The sequence below is a fragment of the Artemia sp. Qi Xiang Cuo genome, chromosome 18 (assembly GCF_049724085.1).
Source record: "Artemia sp. Qi Xiang Cuo chromosome 18, ASM4972408v1, whole genome shotgun sequence".
In the NCBI taxonomy this organism is placed as follows: Eukaryota; Metazoa; Arthropoda; class Branchiopoda; order Anostraca; family Artemiidae; genus Artemia; species Artemia sp. Qi Xiang Cuo.
This window is the reverse complement of record NC_142811.1, coordinates 56508837-56529726: the sequence shown is the minus strand read 5'-3', so window position 1 is coordinate 56529726 and position 20890 is coordinate 56508837.

Sequence of the window (20890 nt, the reverse complement as noted above, 5' to 3'; positions counted from 1 at the left end):
TGTATAATTTTCAATTAAATAAAAAACACAAGTTTTTTTAACTGAAAGTAAGAAGCGACATTAAAACTTAAATCAAACAAGAATTATTCCGCATATGAAATGGGCTGTCCCCTCCTCAACGCTTTGCTCTCTACTCTAAAGATTGACTCTGTCACAACTCTACTTTTTATACAATAAAAACTTCAGCGTTAAGAGCAAGGCGTTGAGCATGGGACATCCCCTTTCATATATGGAATAATACCTGTTTGTTTTAGGTTTTGATGTTGCTCCTTACTTTCAATTAAAAAAAACTTGTTTTTTTAACTAAAAAAAAAGTTATAAACATATATATATATATATATATATATATATATATATATATATATATATATATATATATATATATATATATATATATATATATATATTAGTAGAGGAGGGGGTACCAGCCCCGTACGAACACCGTGCTGCCATCTACAATTTAGTTTAATGCTGACGGGACATAATTTATTCAAGGATTATCGATCGAGTCTAATGTGGGTGTGTCAAGGTCAATCGATCTGATGCTGTTATTGTTTGGTCACGTGCAAATGACATGAGGGGTGATTTACATAATCGATGTGGGGAATTATTGATTCACGAGCATGGGGACTTATGAAACAATATGGTCATAGAGTCCCTAGGGAGAAAGATTACATAATCGCTCAATGACCTCTTTTCTCAAGGTCGATTTATTTGTTGTTTCTATGTGTAATAACTTGGGGGACGAAGGTTGCACGTGTGCATTGAATTCGACCAGGGATAATGTTATTGATCTGGGACTCATACGGGAAGTGAAGGTCCGAGAATTTGTTTGCGTCATCGATTGAAACTTTTTTTTATCCGATAAAGAAGAACAGTTAGATCATGAGTTTCCTTCACGGCCAATCAACGAGTCGGATAAATAACCAATCTCATCCAAAAAGCGAGTCGGTTACATATTAGAGGGGGAGGGGAAATAAGGAAGGTTTTTTTTTGCTAGAGTTTTATTAGTCTGTGAATAGAATTCAAAGGAGTGAGAAGAACAGTTTTGACTTTACTCATTTGGATATATATTTGTGTGTGTGTTGACGATGGCGATGAGTGGAATGTTTACCCTATTAGAAGTTGATAGTGGAGTTGATGATAATAATACAAGAGCACCAAACATTGCGGTGGAAATCACGAAAGGATCACGGCTTTGTCTGGAATGGGATGCAGTATATGCAAGATATGTGATATCCTTGAGCAAATTTAAAATGGAGGATCAATTATGTTTCGCCGCTAAAGTTGATATAGCGCATGTGAATAGACTTCAATGTGCTTTAAGTGCATTGGTGAAACATATTGAAGACAATAAACAGTATCGCTGATTGTACATGCTCTGTATTATTGATGTTGTTGTTGTTGTTGTAATTATTCAACAAAATTGTTTCGAAATCGAAAATGTTCTCTTTCTTTTCTGGTCAAGTTAGGCTAACGAATCAGAGTCAGTCTAGAGTGAATCCAAATGATTTACCACCCCTAGTGGTTCACGTCAGATGCCTATACACCGAAGAAGAAGAAATCTAAAGTGAAGATTTAAATACGTTATTGTATATATATGCATTATATTAATAAAAAAAAATTAAAAAAAAAAAAAAAAATATTCAGTTATTTAATCTAATGTGATATTTATCACGGTTTTTATATACTCTATCTCAGGAGGTTCAATTATTTGAACCTCCTCTTCTATTGGTATGATATCTATGAGCGAAGGTGTCTCCTCAGATTGAGACACCTCCGTATATAAATCGGTTCGCACTCTAATAATTCTGTTCACTAGTCGTTCTGAAGACCTATGTCGCAATAGATCTTCTCTTTCACATGTACATAGGAGGAGCTCTTCCTCCTCCTCCGGTGTAATGACGATATCAATATTCTCATTACATGCGGATAGAAGCTCTTCCTCTTCCTCGTATGTAAGCTCCCACGCTTGCCACTCATCCTAGAAAAGATTGAGAACGCTATGGTACAAATATAAATAAAAATTTAAACAATGTTGTGGGAGAATGGTTCATGGAAATTTTCGGTTTGATTTGGAAATAAGAAATTTTAAAAAACATGAAATTTTTGCAAAATATAACGAACAAAAATTAATTAAAAAACTTTCCGAAAAATATGTTTTAAAAGAAAAGTAAAGGTCATTTTAAACTTAAGCTCAGCAGATGCAAATACCATTTAAAATTTAAAACTTGAAACGACCAGAAATTACTATTAAAGAATAAATGAAACCAAAACGATCAGCTATGACTGAGTTTATATTTTAGTTTCAAGAAGCAAAAGTAGTTAATACTTCCCTGGATTTGACTTATAAAGCTGGAAACGTAAAGTGAGATTTATGAAAATGCACAAATGTAATTTTTATTTTTTAGGATAAATACGGAACTATGCTTGAATCTTACGATTATTCTTATACTTTAGTTCCATGATGAAAAAGCAAGTTAACATTTTCGTAGAGACGATATGTAAACCTAGACATAAAGTAGGATCTTCAAAAATACAAAATATAATTTTTATTTTTGACTTAATTTTTTAAGAAAAGTGTTAAATTTTGATCGAAAGCTATGATTGAGTTTATATTTTAGTTTCAAGAAGCTAAAGCAGTTAACACTTGCCTGGAAGCTCGAAACGTAAAGTGAGATTTCGGAAAATGTAGAAATTTAATTTTTACTTTATGCGACAAATTCAGAATTCTGATCGAACCTTACGATTATGCTTATACTTTAGCTCCATGAAGGTAGAGCAAGTTGACATTTCATTTAGAGTCGACATGTAAACCTAGACATATAGCAGAATTTTGAAAAATCACAAATGTAATTTTTATTTTCTACGATAAATACGGAACTATGCTTGAATCTTACGATTATTCTTATACTTTAGTTCCATGAAGAAAAAGCAAGTTACTATTAGAGAATAAATGAAACCAAAACGAACAGCTATGACTGAGTTTATATTTTAGTTTCAAGAAGCAAAAGTAGTTAATACTTCCATGGATATGACTTATAAAGCCGGAAAACGTAAAGTGAGATTTTGGAAAATGTAGAAATTTAATTTTTATTTTCTAGGATAAATTCGGAATTATGCTCGAATCTTACGATTATTCATATACTTTAGTTCCATGAAGGTAAAGCAAGTTGACATTTTCATAGAGACGGCATGTAAACCTAGACATAAAGTAGGATTTTGAAAAAATCACAAATGTAGTTTTAATTTTGACACAATTTTTGAAGAAAAGTCCTAAATTTTGATCGAAAGCTATGGTTGAGTTTATATTTTAGTTTCAAGAAGCAAAAGTAGTTAATACTTCCCTGGATTTGACTTATAAAGCTGGAAACGTAAAGTGGGATTTTTGAAAATGCACAAATGTAATTTTTATTTTCTACGATAAATACGGAACTATGCTTGAATCTTACGATTATTCTTATACTTTAGTTCCATGATGAAAAAGCAAGTTAACATTTTCGTAGAGACGATATGTAAACCTAGACATAAAGTAGGATCTTTCAAAAAAATACAAAATATAATTTTTATTTTGACTTAATTTTTTAAGAAAAGTGTTAAATTTTGATCGAAAGCTATGATTGAGTTTATATTTTAGTTTCAAGAAGCTAAAGCAGTTAACACTTGCCTGGAAGCTCGAAACGTAAAGTGAGATTTCGGAAAATGTAGAAATTTAATTTTTACTTTATACGACAAATTCAGAATTCTGATCGAACCTTACGATTATGCTTATACTTTAGCTCCATGAAGGTAGAGCAAGTTGTCATTTCCTTTAGAGTCGACATGTAAACCTAGACTTATAGCAGAATTTTGAAAAAATCACAAATGTAATTTTAATTTTTTGACACAATTTTTGAAAAAAATTCCTAAATTTTGGTCGAAAACTATGACTGAGTTTATATTTTAGTTTCAAGAAGCAAAAGTAGTTAATACTTCCCTGGATTTGACTTATAAAGCTGGAAACGTAAAGTGATATTTATGAAAATGCACAAATTTAATTTTTACTTTATACGATAAATTCAGAATTCTGATCGAACCTTACGATTATTCTTATACTTTAGTTCCATGAAGGTAGAGCAAGTTGACATTTCAATTAGAGACGACATGTAAACCTAGACATATAGCAGGATTTTGAAAAAATCACAAATTTAATTTTAATTGTTGACACAATTTTTAAAGAAGAGTCCTTAAGTTACATTTGCGTTTATATTTTAGTTTCAAGAGGCTAAAGCAGTTAACACTTACCTGGAAGCTCGAAACGTAAAGTGAGATTTTGGAGAATGCAGAAATTTAATAATGGTTCTATGAAATTTTCGGTTTGATTTTGAAATATGAAATTTTTAAAAAACATGAAATTTTTTGCAATTAAAAACGAACAAAAATTAATTAAAAACTTTCCGAAAAATATGTTTTCAAAGAAAAGTAAAGGTCATTTTAAACTTAAGCTCAGCAGATGCAAATACTATTTAAAATTTAAACTCGAAACGATCAGAAATTACTATTAAAGAATAAATGAAACCAAAACGAACAGCTATGACTGAGTTTATATTGAACATAATTCATTTCTCATTTCTCCAGAGAAAATAAAAAGTTTCCATATCACTTTTAAGTTTACCAAGACATAAAAATTTAAAGTTCAATTCTAAATTTTTCCATAGAAGATAGGACAATTTATACTATGATTGTGATTATTTTCCATGAAGATAAAAAGTTTCACTTTTTTAAGAAGAGTCCTTAAGTTACATTTGCGTATATATTTTAGTTTCAAGAGGCTAAAGCAGTTAACACTTACCTGGAAGCTCGAAACGTAAAGTGAGATTTTGGAAAATGCAGAAATTTAATAATGGTTCTTGGAAATTTTCGGTTTGATTTTGAAATATGAAATTTTTAAAAACATGAAATTTTTTTGCAATTAAAAACGAACAAAAATTAATTGAAAACTTTCCGAAAAATATGTTTTCAAAGAAAAGTAAAGGTCATTTTAAACTTAAGCTCAGCAGATGCAAATACCATTTAAAATTTAAACTCGAAACGATCAGAAATTACTATTAAAGAATAAATGAAACCAAAACGAGCAGCTATGACTGAGTTTATATTTTAGTTTCAAGAAACAATGTAGGGGAGACCCGCCCACGTTCATCACTTTTTTAGACAATAATTTTTTTCTACTATGCTTGTCAACCTACAGTAAACTTTTTCCAACCAAAATGTACCTACACATTCAGGACATCAAGCAAAATTTTGATATTCTTTTTAGCCTATCAGTTATAGCCATAATTCAAAGAACAATGACCTTGGTCAGATATGGCGAACCTGTACGACCCCGGTACAGCTTCGCCATCCCCCATGGTTCTGGTTCGCCAAGCATTGAAAACCACTTTTAAAAAAATCAGAAGAGCCATTCTCATTTAAGAATATGTTTAATACTCATCAGCTATTGGTATAAGAAAATTTAATACAGGTAACTCGTATCATATTTGTCTGATCATTTTATTTTGTATGCGAAAAGATCGACACCAAATGTCAGCTTTTCTGATTGCCTTTTAGTCCCTCCGCATGAGACGGGTTGATCAAGTTTAATTTCCACTGATTGTCTCTCTACAAAAGCCTGTTCTTCTGTATAAACAAACTTGTTTGGTTCAACCTTTTTGAGAAATTTGACATCAAGATCATCACCATTGATTTTTAGCACCGACGCAACATAGTATGTTTTCCACTTCTTTTCCCATCGATTCCAGTGAGAACGAAATCACCGACTGTAATCTCTCCAGATATTTCAGTTTCAGCCTTGACATCGCCAACATTCAGACTCTCGTCACTCCAACAATCAGAATCAACTACAAAATCTTCAGAGCTGCTTTTATACTCAAATGCTTCGCAAAAAAGCTTCCGTTTTGGAAATTTATATTGCTTCGCAACTGTCTTGCTTAGTTTCTTCATTTCTAGCACTTTTTGTTTGTTATTTTTCTTCTCCACCTCTTGCTGAATTCTGTCTTTTACTGGAGTATCTGTTAGGATTTCTGTTTTCTTTCTATTTGCAGTTCTTCTTTTCTGCTTCCTGGGGGATCCTTTCGGCAATGGGAAAAGATCTATAATTTCTGAATAGCTATCGTTAACAGAACCAGACATTGTAGCAGGCAGCTGTTCTGGACTCGAGTTTCTCAGGGGTGGTTCACTTGCACATGGTGCTTCTGAATATCGTGCAGAGTTACCTTCTGAGCTGAAAGGGGCCAGTGGTGGTACTTCTGGTCTATCGGAAACGTATGAACTTAGGTATTCCTGGTCTTGACAAATTTCTGGGTTGAATGGATGAATTCCTGTGCAGCGGAACCCGTTGATTATGCTCTCTTGAGTAACAGCCTTGAAGTAAGATGAGCCAAGAATCTTTGCGACATTAGCAATGGCTATGGTTTCGCATTTGCTTCTGCCCATAAAAACTGCGGCTTCTTGATTGTAGTATGCCTTAATCGGAAACATAACGGAGCGATCCAGAGGCTGCAGTTTACGAGTCGTATGTGGGGGCACGGTTAAAAGGTTAACACCGTTCTCCTTAGCCAGCTGAAGCGGATCGCTAGAATATCTGGTAATATGATTGTCTAAAATAACAAGAACAGGTTTTGATTTTGTTGGTTTTACGTGACTAATAAAGTGGTTCAGCCAAATGACAAAGAGCTTGGTCGTCATCCATCCAGAAGCTTTTTCATTTCCGAATCCAATGGTCCCTAGTGGTGCTCTCTTTAGTAGGACATCAGGGCCCGTTTTTCTGGGAAAAATTATCATTGGAGGAACTGTATTTCCAATAGCGCTAACACAGATACAAAACGTAATATTCTGCCCTCTTTCACCAGACGTTACCTTTCCGACTTGCCTTTGGCAAGTCTTGCCTTTTCCGACTTGCTCCTGTCTCATCGACGTTCCAAATATTGTCTGGGCTAAATTAGTGACGATCGTAAGAGTCCGAAGATTGTTAAAGAACTGCTGAACTGTAAAGCGGTTGAAGGCAGTAGCCCTTCCCAGACTGGTAGCTTCTGCATGTCGGATTGTAAGCTCGGGGTGTCGCTGCATAAACCCCCGATACCAATCCTCTCCCGTAGCTTGATTTTTCTCACCACAAGTCCATGAATCTGGAATTTTAAGCTGCTTCGACGTGGCGTATTTGTTACAAAGTTGATGTAGCTCGAATTGTCATAGTCCATAATGCATATGGCATATTATTTGCAGGTATTTGACAAGAGCCCGTTCTTGTTCGTCGGTAAAAATTTTACGAGTGGCGTATCGTGGTGAAAAAAAAGAGAGAGGCAAACTTCTAACCTCCAAGCCGTTCTTGCTGATTCTTTTCACATAATCTCGTAAGGTTCCACGAGGAATCTGGTATTTTCTTGAAGCTGTTGCCTTTGGAACTTGCTTCTCAATGACTTCTAGCACAGCTTCACGAAGCAGTGCTGGTTCAGTCGTACCTTTTTTCCTTTCTGTAGCAGGCTTTGGTGTTTGCATGATGTCTGAAAACAAAAGAAAATATACTATTAATAAAATACAGAATGGTGCACCAAAATGCTTGATGTAACATTGAAGACTTTTGCAGAAGAAGTTTAGCCTACATGTCCAGTCTTAAATTTTTCAAAGTTTTTAGCTTTGTCTTTTGTCATGATGTATAACCTACTTATTTTGGCAAGGAAACAACATTGACTACTTCAAACTTTAGAATATGTTAGTTGGATTGCCCAGTTTTTTTTTAACAGAAATATAATGTGTTCTGAGCTTGAAAGATCAAATAAAATTTCAAGAGGTCTTTTTTACGTAGTAACCTCAAGGTAATACGTTTCGTCTCAATATTCTTTGTCGAATGTTACATCAACATAACAAACTCTTAAATTTCGAATCAATGTCACAACTTCTGGGCATGAAAATCGACTCGATCCAATTGTTTTTATCCTATTATTATTGCCAGTAACAACTCTTCATTTAGATGGGCTAGTAAAATACAGAATATTACTAGTAAAATACACAATATTTCTGAAAATTACAGAACTAGTAAAATACAGAATAGTACAACACATAACAAAATACTGCAATGAAAACAAAATGAAAACTCACCAGCCCAGGTTCGCCAGCCATGGTTCGCCATACCATAGGCTGGCGAACCTGAGCAGGAAATTTGTGGCGAACGTGGGCAAAGGGTCATCTACATGAAGTTTTGATCTAATCTGTAACTCTTGATAGATGGTGCCAAATGATTTTGAGGAGAGTGGTAGCATAAACTGAGAGATATATTAGGTAACAGACAATTACCAAATTTTTTAATATAGCTCTTGAATAGCTTTTTTTCTAAGACATAAAATATAGCATTCTGCAGGAAAAAAATATACCTATTTTAAAAAAAATTTACTTACAACTGAAGGCAAATTCCCTGCACTAATAAAGTATCGCTAGTAGATGGCTCTTCCATTGGCAAAGTTTCCTGGGTTTTGAACACTATGTGTTCGAGTAATTTTGAAATGACGAACCTGGGCCGTGGTGAAGGTGAGCTGGTCTCCCCTAGTTAATACTTCCCTGGATTTGACTTATAAAGCTGGAAACGTAAAGTGAGATCTATGAAAATGCACAAATGTAATTTTTATTTTCTACGATAAATACGGAACTATGCTCGAATCTTACGATTATTCTTATACTTTAGTTCCATGAAGAAAACGCAAGTTACTATTAGAGAATAAATGAAACCAAAACGAACAGCTATGACTGAGTTTATATTTTAGTTTCAAGAAGCAAAAGTAGTTAATACTTCCCTGGATTTGACTTATAAAGCTGGAAACGTAAAGTGAGATTTATGGAAATGCACAAATGTAATTTTTATTTTCTAGGATAAATACGGAACTATGTTCGAATCTTATGATTATTCTTATACTTTAGTTCCATGAAGAAAAAGCAAGTTACTATTAGAGAATAAATGAAACCAAAACGAACAGCTATGACTGAGTTTATATTTTAGTTTCAAGAAGCAAAAGTAGTTAATACTTCCCTGGATTTGACTTATAAAGCCGGAAAACGTAAAGTGAGATTTTGGAAAATGTAGAAATTTAATTTTTATTTTCTAGGATAAATTCGGAATTATGCTCGAATCTTACGATTATTCATATACTTTAGTTCCATGAAGGTAAAGCAAGTTGACATTTTCATAGAGACGGCATGTAAACCTAGACATAAAGTAGGATTTTGAAAAAATCACAAATGTAATTTTAATTTTGACACAATTTTTGAAGAAAAGTCCTAAATTTTGATCGAAAGCTATGGTTGAGTTTATATTTTAGTTTCAAGAAGCAAAAGTAGTTAATACTTCCCTGGATTTGACTTATAAAGCTGGAAACGTAAAGTGGGATTTTTGAAAATGCACAAATGTAATTTTTATTTTCTACGATAAATACGGAACTATGCTTGAATCTTACGACTATTCTTATACTTTAGTTCCATGATGAAAAAGCAAGTTAACATTTTCGTAGAGACGATATGTAAACCTAGACATAAAGTAGGATCTTTAAAAAAAAATACAAAATATAATTTTTATTTTGACTTAATTTTTTAAGAACAGTGTTAAATTTTGATCGAAAGCTATGATTGAGTTTATATTTTAGTTTCAAGAAGCTAAAGCAGTTAACACTTGCCTGGAAGCTCGAAACGTAAAGTGAGATTTCGGAAAATGTAGAAATTTAATTTTTACTTTATGCGACAAATTCAGAATTCTGATCGAACCTTACGATTATGCTTATACTTTAGCTCCATGAAGGTAAAGCAAGTTGACATTTCCTTTAGAGTCGACATGTAAACCTAGACATATAGCAGGATTTTGAAAAAATCACAATTGTAATTTTAATTTTTGACACAATTTTTGAAGAAAAGTCCTAAATTTTGGTCGAAAACTATGACTGAGTTTATATTTTAGTTTCAAGAAGCAAAAGTAGTTAATACTTCCCTGGATTTGACTTATAAAGCTGGAAACGTAAAGTGAGATTTATGAAAATGCACAAATTTAATTTTTACTTTATACGACAAATTCAGAATTCTGATCGAACCTTACGATTATTCTTATACTTTAGTTCCATGATGAAAAAGCAAGTTAACATTTCCTTTAGAGTCGACATGTAAACCTAGACATATAGCAGAATTTTGAAAAAATCACAAATGTAATTTTAATTTTTGACACAATTTTTAAAGAAGAGTCCTTAAGTTACATTTGCGTTTATATTTTAGTTCCAAGAAGCTATAGCCTTTTAACACTTGCTTAAAGTGAACTGGTAAACCTAGAAGTTAAGTAAGATGTTTGAAAATGTACAAATATGATCTTTATTTTTGAAGAGACATTCTGAATTCTATTCGAGTCAAGCGATTGTGTTCAAAGAGTTCGAGTTAACGAATTGTAAGTAAGGAGCGACCCGGCTCAATGGTAACCAAAACTCTAGAAAAAACGGGGCGGCCGCGACGCGGGACCCCCCACCCCCGGGGACCACGGGGCCGAAGGCCGGCCGGCCGCGGGCAGGACCCCCCCCCCGCCCCACCCTGGGCGGCCATGGGGAGGGACCCCCCCCCCATCCCCCGGGAGCGGCGGTGGAAAAAAAAAACTACAATAGTTGTCCGGTCACTGCGACGGTTGCTACAGGTTAGTGGGTGGGTCAGTGGTTAAGGTAGTGAGATTGGGATTAGTTAATTTATGAACAGGTTGGGGGTGGTTAGTGGTTAGTCAGATTAGGTTAATTTATCCAGACCAAGTTGATTGCGATAGTCAATGCATTCAACTCGGTCTGAAATACGGTAGTGGCCGTGGGGTAGGACAGTCACACCATTCTCGAGCACATAGACCTTGTAGGATATACATGACATTGCATTCTTTTCCACTCTCACAGTATAATTTCTATACTGTAGAGAGTGAATTGCAAGCACTTGTGCTCTCGGCACTAGGCCACTTTCTACACAGTCTCTGTACACGCTCATGTTGAAATTGCTCTTGGCATACAAAAATGAATTTATAGGCACTTAATTTTCAGGGCCGAGTATTTCTAGCAAAAAATATAGTTAATTCTAATTAATGGTATGCAAATATGGCTTACAGATACCTAATTTACAGATCTGGTTATTCCAAATCGTCACGTTTTTGTAAGAAAATTATAGAAATAAAATATATTTCTATGATTCAATTATGTAAAATCCATAGGGGAAAATATAAATTAAAATTTAAACATACATTAACCATCGAAGGACCGGTGACTTCATTTGGACAATTCATTACTTTATATATATATATCTTTATTTCAATATGCACTGAGGTTGATGTCATCAAAACACTAAATAATATGCGCGAATAACGGTATATTTCCATTCCTTAATCAAATTTATAAATGTTGACCTATAGGATCATGGAAAAACAAGTTCATTTTATGTCTTCTTTTCATTTGCATAAGACCCTCACTGACATAAGCCATTCTATGACGCGTCATAGAATGGCTTATGTCAGTGAGGGTCTTATGCAAATGAAAAGAAGACATAAAATGAACTTGTTTTTCCATGATCCTATAGGTCAACATTTATAAATTTGATTAAGGAATGGAAATATACCGTTATTACCGCATATTATTTAGTGTTTTGATGACATCAAACTCAGTGCATATTGAAATAAAGATATATATATATATAAAGTACTGAATAGTCCAAATGATGTCACCGGTCCTTCGATGGTTAATGTACGTTTAAATTTTAATTTATATTTTCCCCTATGGATTTTAAATAATTGAATCATAGAAATATATTTTATTTCTATAATTTTCTTACAAAAACGTGACGATTTGGAATAACCAGATCTGTAAATTAGGTATCTGTAAGCCATATTTGCATACCATTAATTAGAATTAACTATATTTTTGCTAGAAATACTCGGCCCTGAAAATTAAGTGCCTATAAATTCATTTTTGTATGCCAAGAGCAATTTCAACATGAGCGTGTACAGAGACTGTGTAGAAAGTGGCCTAGTGCCGAGAGCACAAGTGCTTGCAATTCACTCTCTACAGTATAGAAATTATACTGTGAGAGTGGAAAAGAATGCAATGTCATGTATATCCTACAAGGTCTATGTGCTCGAGAATGGTGTGACTGTCCTACCCCACGGCCACTATCGTATTTCAGACCGAGTTGAATGCATTGACTATCGCAATCAACTTGGTCTGGATAAATTAACCTAATCTGACTAACCACTAACCACCCCCAACCTGTTCATTAATTAACTAATCCCAATCTCACTACCTTAACCACTAACCCATCCACTAACCTGGAGCAGTCGTCGCAGTGACTGGACAACTATTGTAGTGTTTTTTTTCCACCGCTGCTCCCGGGGAGAGGGGGGGGGTCCCTTCCCACGGCCGCCCAGGGTGGGGGGGGGGTCCTGCCCGCGGCCGGCCGGCCTTCGGCCCCGTGGTCCCCGGGGTGGGGGTCCCGCGTCGCGGCCGCCCCGTTTTTTCTAGAGTTTCGGTTACCATTGAGCCGGGTCGCTCCTTACTTACAATTCGTTAACTCGAACTCTTTGAACACAATCGCTTGACTCGAATAGAATTCAGAATGTCTCTTCAAAAATAAAGATCATATTTGTACATTTTCAAACATCTTACTTAACTTCTAGGTTTACCAGTTCACTTTAAGCAAGTGTTAAAAGGCTATAGCTTCTTGGAACTAAAATATAAACGCAAATGTAACTTAAGGACTCTTCTTTAAAAATTGTGTCAAAAATTAAAATTAAATTTGTGATTTTTTCAAAATTCTGCTATATGTCTAGGTTTACATGTCGACTCTAAAGGAAATGTCAACTTGCTTTATCTTCATGGAACTAAAGTATAAGAATAATCGTAAGGTTCGATCAGAATTCTGAATTTGTCGTATAAAGTAAAAATTAAATTTGTGCATTTTCATAAATATCACTTTACGTTTCCAGCTTTATAAGTCAAATCCAGGGAAGTATTAACTAATTTTGCTTCTTGAAACTAAAATATAAACTCAGTCATAGTTTTCGACCAAAATTTAGGACTTTTCTTCAAAAATTGTGTCAAAAATTAAAATTACATTTGTGATTTTTTCAAAATCCTGCTATATGTCTAGGTTTACATGTCGACTCTAAAGGAAATGTCAACTTGCTTTACCTTCATGGAGCTAAAGTATAAGCATAATCGTAAGGTTCGATCAGAATTCTGAATTTGTCGTATAAAATAAAAATTAAATTTCTACATTTTCCGAAATCTCACTTTACGTTTCGAGCTTCCAGGCAAGTGTTAACTGCTTTAGCTTCTTGAAACTAAAATATAAACTCAATCATAGCTTTCGATCAAAATTTAACACTTTTCTTAAAAAATTAAGTCAAAATAAAAATCATATTTTGTATTTTTCTTGAAAGATCCTACTTTATGTCTAGGTTTACATATCGTCTCTACGAAAATGTTAACTTGCTTTTTCATCATGGAACTAAAGTATAAGAATAATCGTAAGATTCAAGCATAGTTCCGTATTTATCGTAGAAAATAAAAATTACATTTGTGCATTTTCAAAAATCCCACTTTACGTTTCCAGCTTTATATGTCAAATCCAGGGAAGTATTAACTACTTTTGCTTCTTGAAACTAAAATATAAACTCAATCATAGCTTTCGATCAAAATTTAGGACTTTTCTTCAAAAATTGTGTCAAAATTAAAATTACATTTGTGATTTATTCAAAATCCTACTTTATGTATAGGTTTACATGCCGTCTCTATGAAAATGTCAACTTGCGTTACCTTCATGGAACTAAAGTATATGAATAATCGTAAGATTCGAGCATAATTCCGAATTTATCCTAGAAAATAAAAATTAAATTTCTACATTTTCCAAAATCTCACTTTACGTTTTCCGGCTTTATAAGTCAAATCCAGGGAAGTATTAACTACTTTTGCTTCTTGAAACTAAAATATAAACTCAGTCATAGCTGTTCGTTTTGGTTTCATTTATTCTCTACTAGTAACTTGCTTTTTCTTCATGGAACTAAAGTATAAGAATAATCGTAAGATTCTAACATAGTTCCATATTTATCCTAGAAAATAAAAATTACATGTGTGCATTTCCATAAATCTCACTTTACGTTTCCAGCTTTATAAGTCAAATAGAGGGAAGTATTAACTACTTTTGCTTCTTGAAACTAAAATATAAACTCAGTCATAGCTGTTCGTTTTGGTTTCATTTATTCTCTAATAGTAACTTGCTTTTTTCTTCATGGAACTAAAGTATAAGAATAATCGTAAGATTCGAGCATAGTTCCGTATTTATCGTAGAAAACAAAAATTACATTTGTGCATTTTCATAAATCTCACTTTACGTTTCCAGCTTTATAAGTCAAATCCAGGGAAGTATTAACTACTTTTGCTTCTTGAAACTAAAATATAAACTCAGTCATAGCTGATCGTTTTGGTTTCATTTATTCTTTAATAGTAATTTCTGGTCGTTTCGAGTTTTAAATTTTAAATGGTATTTGCATCTGCTGAGCTTAAGTTTAAAATGACCTTTACTTTTCTTTGAAAACATATTTTTCGGAAAGTTTTCAATTAATTTTTGTTCGTTTTTAATTGCAAAAAAATTTCATGTTTTTAAAAATTTCATATTTCAAAATCAAACCGAAAATTTCCTAGAACCATTATTAAATTTCTGCATTTTCCAAAATCTCACTTTACGTTTCGAGCTTCCAGGTAAGTGTTAACTGCTTTAGCCTCTTGAAACTAAAATATAAACGCAAATGTAACTTAAGGACTCTTCTTAAAAAAGTGAAACTTTATCTTCATGGAAAATAATCACAATCATAGTATAAATTGTCCTATCTTCTATGGAAAAATTTAGAATTGAACTTTAAATTTTTATGTCTTGGTAAACTTAAAAGTGATATGGAAACTTTTTATTTTCTCTGGAGAAATGAGAAATGAATTATGTTCAATATAAACTCAGTCATAGCTGTTCGTTTTGGTTTCATTTATTCTTTAATAGTAATTTCTGATCGTTTCGAGTTTAAATTTTAAATAGTATTTGCATCTGCTGAGCTTAAGTTTAAAATGACCTTTACTTTTCTTTGAAAACATATTTTTCGGAAAGTTTTTAATTAATTTTTGTTAGTTTTTAATTGCAAAAAATTTCATGTTTTTTAAAAATTTCATATTTCAAAATCAAACCGAAAATTTCATAGAACCATTATTAAATTTCTGCATTCTCCAAAATCTCACTTTACGTTTCGAGTTTCCAGGTAAGTGTTAACTGCTTTAGCCTCTTGAAACTAAAATATAAACGCAAATGTAACTTAAGGACTCTTCTTTAAAAATTAAGTCAAAAATTAAAATTACATTTTGTGATTTTTTCAAAATCCTACTATATGTCTAGGTTTACATGTCGACTCTAAAGGAAATGTCAACTTGCTCTACCTTCATGGAACTAAAGTATAAGAATAATCGTAAGGTTCGAGCATAATTCTGAATTTGTCCTAGAAAGTAAAAATTACATTTGTGCATTTTCATAAATATCACTTTACGTTTCCAGCTTTATAAGTCAAATCCAGGGAAGTATTAACTAATTTTGCTTCTTGAAACTAAAATATAAACTCAGTCATAGTTTTCGACCAAAATTTAGGACTTTTCTTCAAAAATTGTGTAAAAAAATTAAAATTACATTTGTGATTTTTTCAAAATTCTGCTATAAGTCTAGGTTTACATGTCGACTCTAAAGGAAATGACAACTTGCTCTACCTTCATGGAGCTAAAGTATAAGCATAATCGTAAGGTTCGATCAGAATTCTGAATTTGTCGTATAAAGTAAAAATTAAATTTCTACATTTTCCGAAATCTCACTTTACGTTTCGAGCTTCCAGGCAAGTGTTAACTGCTTTAGCTTCTTGAAACTAAAATATAAACTCAGTCATAGCTTTCGATCAAAATTTAACACTTTTCTTAAAAAATTAAGTCAAAAATAAAAATTATATTTTGTATTTTTTGAAAGATCCTACTTTATGTCTAGGTTTACATATCGTCTCTATGAAAATGTTAACTTGCTTTTTCATCATGGAACTAAAGTATAAGAATAATCGTAAGATTCAAGCATAGTTCCGTATTTATCGTAGAAAATAAAAATTACATTTGTGCATTTTCAAAAATCCCACTTTACGTTTCCAGCTTTATAAGTCAAATCCAGGGAAGTATTAACTACTTTTGCTTCTTGAAACTAAAATATAAACTCAACCATAGCTTTCGATCAAAATTTAGGACTTTTCTTCAAAAATTGTGTCAAAATTAAAATTACATTTGTGATTTTTTCAAAATCCTACTTTATGTCTAGGTTTACATGCCGTCTCTATGAAAATGTCAACTTGCTTTACCTTCATGGAACTAAAGTATATGAATAATCGTAAGATTCGAGCATAGTTCCATATTTATCGTAGAAAATAAAAATTACATTTGTGCATTTTCAAAAATCTCACTTTACGTTTTCCGGCTTTATAAGTCATATCCATGGAAGTATTAACTACTTTTGCTTCTTGAAACTAAAATATAAACTCAGTCATAGCTGTTCGTTTTGGTTTCATTTATTCTCTAATAGTAACTTGCTTTTTCTTCATGGAACTAAAGTATAAGAATAATCGTAAGATTCAAGCATAGTTCCGTATTTATCGTAGAAAATAAAAATTACATTTGTGATTTTTCAAAATTCTGCTATATGTCTAGGTTTACATGTCGACTCTAAATGAAATGTCAACTTGCTCTACCTTCATGGAGCTAAAGTATAAGCATAATCGTAAGGTTCGATCAGAATTCTGAATTTGTCGTATAAAGTAAAAATTAAATTTCTACATTTTCCGAAATCTCACTTTACGTTTCGAGCTTCCAGGCAAGTGTTAACTGCTTTAGCTTCTTGAAACTAAAATATAAACTCAATCATAGCTTTCGATCAAAATTTAACACTTTTCTTAAAAAATTAAGTCAAAAATAAAAATTATATTTTGTATTTTTGAAGATCCTACTTTATGTCTAGGTTTACATATCGTCTCTACGAAAATGTTAACTTGCTTTTTCATCATGGAACTAAAGTATAAGAATAATCGTAAGATTCAAGCATAGTTCTGTATTTATCCTAGAAAATAAAAATTACATTTGTGCATTTTCATAAATCTCACTTTACGTTTCCAGCTTTATAAGTCAAATCCAGGGAAGTATTAACTACTTTTGCTTCTTGAAACTAAAATATAAACTCAGTCATAGCTTATCGTTTTGGTTTCATCTATTCTTTAATAGTAATTTCTGGTCGTTTCAAGTTTTAAATTTTAAATTGGATTTGCATCTGCTGAACTAAAGTTTAAAATGATCGTTACTTTTCTTTGAAAAAATATTTTTAGGAAAGTTTTTTAATTAATTTTTGTTAGTTATATTTTGCAAAAATTTCATGTTTTTTAAAATTTCTTATTTCCAAATCAAACCGAAAATTTCCATGAACCATTCTCCCACAACATTGTTTAAATTTTTATTTATATTTGTACCATAGCGTTCTCAATCTTTTTTAGGATGAGTGGCAAGCGTGGGAGCTTACATACGAGGAAGAGGAAGAGCTTCTATCCGCATGTAATGAGAATATTGATATCGTCATTACACCGGAGGAGGAGGAAGAGCTCCTCCTATGTACATGTGAAAGAGAAGATCTATTGCGACATAGGTCTTCAGAACGACTAGTGAACCAGAATTATTAGAGTGCGAACCGATTTATATACGGAGGTGTCTCAATCTGAGGAGACACCTTCGCTCATAGATATCATACCAATAGAGGAGGAGGTTCAAATAATTGAACCTCCTGAGATAGAGTATATAAAAACCGTGATAAATATCACATTAGATTAAATAACTGAATATTTTTTTTTTTTTTTTTTTAATTTTTGTTTATTAATATAATGCATATATATACAATAACGTATTTAAATCTTCACTTTAGATTTCTTCTTCTTCGGTGTATAGGCATCTGACGTGAACCACTATGGGTGGTAAATCATTTGGATTCACTCTAGACTGACTCTGATTCGTTAGCCTAACTTGACCAGAAAAGAAAGAGAACATTTTCGATTTCGAAACAATTTTATTGAATAATTACAACAACAACAACAACATCAATAATACAGAGCATGTACAATCAGCGATACTGTTTATTGTCTTCAATATGTTTCACCAATGCACTTAAAGCACATTGAAGTCTATTCACATGCGCTATATCAACTTTAGTGGCGAAACATAATTGATCCTCCATTTTAAATTTGCTCAAGGATATCACATATCTTGCATATACTGCATCCCATTCCAGACAAAGCCGTGATCATTTCGTGATTTCCACCGCAATGTTTGATGCTCTTGTAATATTATCATCAACTCCACTATCAACTTCTAATAGGGTAAACATTCCACTCATCTCCATCGTCAACACACACACAAATATATATCCAAATGAGTAAAGTCAAAACTCTTCTTCTCACTCCTTTGAATTCTATTCACAGACTAATAAAACTATAGCAAAAAAAACGTTCCTTATATTCCCTCCGCCGCTAATATGTAACCGACTCGCTGATTGGCTGAGAAGGGGGATGTAACCGACTCGCTGATTGGCTGAGAAGGAAACACGTGATCTAACTGTTTCCCGTTATCGGATCAATAAAATTCCCAATCGATTACGCAATCAAGTTCTCGGACATTCACTTCCCCCTCGAGTCCTAGATCAATAACAATGTTCCCGTTAGAATTCAATGCGCATGTGCAACCTTCGCCCCCGAGTTATTACACATAGAAACAACAAATAAATCGATCTTGGAAAAAGAGGTCATTGAGCGATTACGTAATCTTTCTCCCTAGTGACTCTATGACCATATTGTTTCATAATTCCCCATGCTCGTGAATCAATAATTCCACCATCGATTATGTAAATCACCCCTCATGTCATTCGCACGTGACCAAACAATAACAACAACAGATCGATTGACCTTGACACACCCACATTAAACTCTATCGATAATCCTTGAATAAATTATGTCCCGTCAGCATTAAACTAAATTGTAGATGGCAGCACGGTGTTCGTACCGGGCTGGTACCCCCTCCTCTACTTATATATATATATATATATATATATATATATATATATATATATATATATATATATATTCAATTAGGCTACCTACAAGATAATAAGATATAAAAAATTCTTCCATATGACTTTGTTTAGGGAGCTCTATAATAGTTAAGCATGTTATTTGAAAACTCATATGCATGCCTTTAAATTGTTTTCTCAGTATGGAAATCGGGGCTGTATAATGTCTTCTCTACAGCATTTCAGTCCATCATATATGCACTAAGAAAACCTAAAAAGTCGTCTGAATGACTTTAGCCATAATGCTCATAATAGTAACCTTTGATCTTTAAAAAGTCACACAGATGACTTTTTACTATTCTCCATGTTTAGGGTCACCAGATTGTTGTTGTAGGGTCATACCAAAATTAGGCAAAAAGAACATTTCTTAAGAACGACAAGCATATTATCAAAAAAAATTTCAGGCGGGCCTACAAAGAATTCAAAAACAAGCTTATGGAATAAATAATTTGGATATCCAGAAAACATTACTTATCTGCCAAAAAAGAATTGTTACAGATATTTTTTCAAGGCTTGCGCCATTTCTTTGATGTAATTCTGTGTCTTGTGAATAATGAGAGCGACTTTGGTATTTCTATCATTTGGTAGGTTCAACAACTTTGTATTTGCAAAGAGGGCAACCAGAAAAATCAACTGGGACCAGAACCAACCAGAACCTAGACAAACCAGAAAAATCATAAGGTTCTATAGGAGGCCCACGATCCTTATTTATTGTAGGCTTTCCAGGCACGTACAATGTAGTTTTGGGCCTTGCGTTATTCATTAAAACATACAACAAGTGCAAGGTTAACAGCTAATAGGTGGCATCTTGCAGACCAAACCAACGTTCATCTCTTTAATGCAGGCGCAATCGCCTTGGAAGCAATCAGCGCTCCGGATCCTCTTTTTAACCTTTAAAGAATGAAAAGATGATAAAGAACGAAAAAAAACATGATTAAACTACTTCACATTTACTTCGCAAATGCTTCGCATTTTACTTAAATTAAATAAAAAAAAAGTTTTTTTTAACTGAAAGTAAGGAACAACGTTAAAACAATCTGAACAATCTTTATTTATGTCTTTGCATTCAATTAAAGTTGATATATATTATGATTATCGTGGTTTTTATTTTCAAAATATAAAAAAAAGTCACCACAATAATTAGTTAACTGGAAAGAACAAATGAAAACATTCATTAATTATTATACATTGATTTTTGTTCCTTTTTGCAGCAATTTTGGATTTATCAAGGTCATGATTATAAAGATAATATATTTCAAATATAGGTTGTTTTCAGTAAATTGCAAAAGAGAATATAGGCTTTAAAACAGTCAGTCAGTCAGTCCGTCAGTCAGCCCGGAGAGAAGATCAATGAAGAGACTTGGATGGAAATGCAGACCAATTTTATTGGATTTAGAATCAAAACTGATAGTTTCCTTTAACCACGACGTGTTTTAAGAAATTACGAGTGCTTAATATTGGTCAGATTTGCGATTATGAAGTTGCTGTTTTTGCTTATCGATGTTGGAATGATCTATGTCCTATAGTTTTTTCGGATTTTTTTCGCGTAAATCGTTTTCGGACCAGCAATGCCTTCCTTTATCACATGATAAGCAATGAAAATTATGAAAACTGTAGATGTTTTGCTAAACATGAGAAAAAAGTAAAG